Source organism: Acipenser ruthenus, chromosome 26 (assembly GCF_902713425.1).
Source record: "Acipenser ruthenus chromosome 26, fAciRut3.2 maternal haplotype, whole genome shotgun sequence".
NCBI classification, from domain to species: domain Eukaryota; kingdom Metazoa; phylum Chordata; class Actinopteri; order Acipenseriformes; family Acipenseridae; genus Acipenser; species Acipenser ruthenus.
Window position 1 is genome coordinate 23,362,979 of NC_081214.1, and position 3,875 is coordinate 23,366,853.

Here is a 3,875-nt window from a genome sequence, read left to right on the forward strand (position 1 = left end):
TGTATGGTGTTTTTATTGCCTTGTGCATCATCATCACACCCACCACCATCCTTCTAATGTTTTTATTCAATACAATATTTCCAAGTGATCTGCGGCAGGCAAAGTTGCACTAAAATGCAGTACAGTAGAGTCTATTTATAATCTTGGCAGGAAAAATCTGTTAAAATCTACATGCTACCGACAGTGAAACGGCAAGATAAGCAATATCAGAGGTGGCAGGGGTTGATAAAATGGTGTTTTGAGTTGTATTTTGCAGAGTAGACAAGATGAAGTGAGAGAGACAAATACAGGAAACCCACGAGTCACAGAAATGTAAATTAAAAAAAAGTGTATGGATTCTTCTGTCCTGTTCTTTCGATGGTGTTTAGATGTGTAATGAAAATGATCAGGTGCCAGGAATTGGGCCCACGCTAAATCCCTCCATCGTTACCTAGGTCTTGTTTTGGATAAGTATTTGGTTGAAGACCTGCAGACTCGTGTGACACGTTTTCAGATCGGCATTAGCAGGTGCTTCATTGCTTGATTACTTTTACTAACACGTCCCTAGAGTTCTTCTAAACACCAGGGCTAGTAGAACCCTTTTCCTCCTACCTTGGCTGGATATTCTCAGCAGATCACATACATTCAAGGTTCATTCAAAGGTCAAGTTGTTTTGAACACAGTTTTAGTTGACTTGCAGTAATGTGTGTTAAACCTTCAGGAAAATTGCACTAGTCTATGACGCAGCTCCAGGCTACTTGTTCTCTGAACAGCGCTCTGATATTGCAGATGAAACACCAAAAGAGCTTGCACTAAAAAAAGGCATACTATAGCAAATATTTAATACCAAGAATTGATGTGTGATTGAAAAGGAACTCATACTGTAGGTGTTTGGCATTTCCTGTGCTAAACAGTTGCATGCAGTACTGACTTGATGGAAGTGGTCAACAGTCCAGTACTGGGGGTCAATTTCTTGTTCATTTCAGTGTTCGTTTTCAGTTAAGTAAGCCTGTGCCAAATTTAAACCGCAATGGACCAGTTATTTAATAAAATAAATAAATAAAAAAGAAAAGAAATGGTCTCACTCGCGGTAATGTCTTGATGTAACTAAAGAATGCGCTTCTTCCTGAGAGGTGTAGAGTAAAATGTTATGACAGGAAAGACTGACAAACATATCCTGTCAGAAGTGTTGAATTGGGCTGGCCCAAGCAGGGGGGGAGCTGAGTGTCACAGTTTCCATGAAGCGGAGGGAATGAGTCTGCACTACATTTACACTGCCTGGAAAAGCTTGCCTATAGAATAAGCGACTGTCTCAATGATTTTCTTTAAATAACTCGCAGCATGCCACTTAGGAAACATAAGTTCACCTTTTCACGAAAATGCAACCTTTTGAAAAAAATCTCTGAGACTGGTGATGGCTTTCTCGACAGGCCTTTACTTTTGTATTGAATCTGAAAAAAAAAAATGTATTTGCCTTAGCCACAGAAAAAGGGCCTGCTTGTATCACAATGTGCTGCTGTGCCCATTGCCTTGTTTCAGGGGTCTTGGATTAGTCTTTTGACAACCCCCCCCCCCCCCCCCCAAAAAAAAAAAAAACAAAAACACAGAGAACTGCACTGGAGCAATAGGCTAAATAGAAATACATTGTGTTATTCCCAACTAATAAATAAATAACTAAAAATGACATTGATCAACTGTCAGACAGTCTGTGTTAATGGACAGTCATGCGCAGGGTGCATGTTGGCGTGTGGAGGTTGTTAGAGGCGCAGGCTCTGTCAATGATAGCTTCTGACCCTGTACTGTTATTACTTTGGTCTATTTTGAGCACAGAGGGGTATTCTGGCGCTCTTACGAGAAAGGTGACGCTGCTGCTGCAGGGGGGGCAGTTCTCGGACAAAACGCGCCAGTCTCATCTGCAGCTGACCTAGGTGAGCTGTACTGTAATTGTGTTAACACCTTAAGGGCTTGCGCCTTCCTGCAGCAAAGTAATGTGTTTCTTGTGAACAGTAGAGGGTGGTCTGTAAACCGTTAATGCGTTGTGTTGATGAACTTTTTGCTTTTGGGGAAACCGAAAGAAGAGCAATAAAACAGACCAGTTCTATTATCACAGTCAAGGGCTTTTTCCTTTGGAAGGTCATACAAGCTGAAATGTTGTAGTGAATATATATATATAGAGAGAGAGAGAGATGGGGAGAAAGATTCCTAGAATGTTTCCTAGTTACTTTGTATATACCATATTTATTGTGACCTGTGTACTGCATCAGTGAGATAATCAAGGAACCACATCGTGTAGCTAAAGGGACTTTGCATGCAGATAGCAGTGTGGATGAATCACATTACATGCTTATCACACAACTTGAGGTGATGTGTGACAAAATGCCCGGCCTCCTACAGATTCATGTCTAAAAGCTGGAATCAATCATGAAATAGAATCGTGACCTATATACATAAATCATTTACAGTCAGACTGAGTAAAAACACAACTACTATGGTCAGAATCAAGGGGCTTATTTTCCAAACAGTAAATTGATTTTCAGTAAAAGTTACTTTAAAAAAAGCTTTTCTGCCTTTGTTTTTCACCTTGAATTCAAGCTCCTGTCCTTTAAGATCTCAGGTAGCTTTAATCTTGGACTCCCTAATTTTACCAAAGAGGGTCTGTAAAACCAGCAATATAATCATATTTTGTCACTTAATTAAACAATAATAACAGATATTTATTTGTAAAAACATATGCAGAGACATGACTTAAAAGGTTAAAAAAAAAAAAAAAGCTGTCAAGATCTTTATCTGTCTTTTGTAGCGGTATGCACTCTCCTGCTAAATATAATAGCTTTGAAAAGACAGCGACCACAAGCGCAAAAGTGCAGGGGAGCTGAGAAGAGCTGAGCTGAGCGCATGATGAGTGTGGGATGAAGGGGTGTTTAGCTGCCTCTACATGTAATTATCTGGAAATTCATGAAGTGTAGAGGCAGAGAGAGAGAGAGGTGTGACACATTTGTTCTGTCAGTAAGATCCATGGCTGGGTTTTGATCCAGGCGGTGTACAGCAGTGTGAAGCTTGTCGTGCCCTGTGGACATTCAGGGGCGCCCTCCACAGTATTTTGGGGGTGGGGGGGTTACGTATTGCTAGGTGCTAGGCCCAATAGCAGTGACTCATGTGTGAGCTTTTGGAACAGTACCTATTGTGTATAAATAAGTATATCTGTCTGTTTGATTTATACCCATTTTAGTAGGCCAAAGAGAGATTGTGTGTCTATCTAAAATGTATCCAATATACAAATGTGATCATAGACCAACAACCAGGCTACTTTACATCCACTCTGTATTGCATAACAAGTTAGCTGCAAGTAGTAATGGACCACCTATTTGTAATTCTTGTCAAGCGAAGCATTTCCCAGGGCTGCTGTTTCCCTTCAATACTGTGCATAGCTATGTACCTTCTTACTAAGAGTTTCATAGATCCCTCCCTACCCTTCAGGTCCTGTCTATGTCACTGCGCACACTATGAGTTCTGCTTTATGTCAATCAGATTTTCAGTTTCTCGAAAAGACCCGCCAGATAGCACATCCTGTGACAGCTCTGTGCACCAAAAGAGCGTTTCCATGACCCTTGTTAAAGGTCAGTAAAACACACAGCTGATTTCTAAGAAATGGAAACCATTAAAAAAAAACAAAGACCCCTCATCTCATGTTGTTTGTTTGTTTGTGGCAGCGATATTGCTTTGGTGTGGTAAATACCATCGTGACCCAGTTTCATAAACCTGATCTGAGCTGCACCACAATGACCACATTGCATTGACTGACAGCTTTATTATTATTTTAATTATGCACATAAACAACAGCGTCATACCTGGAGAGCAGAGAGAGGTGGCCTGTAATCACGTGCCGGCACGATTCT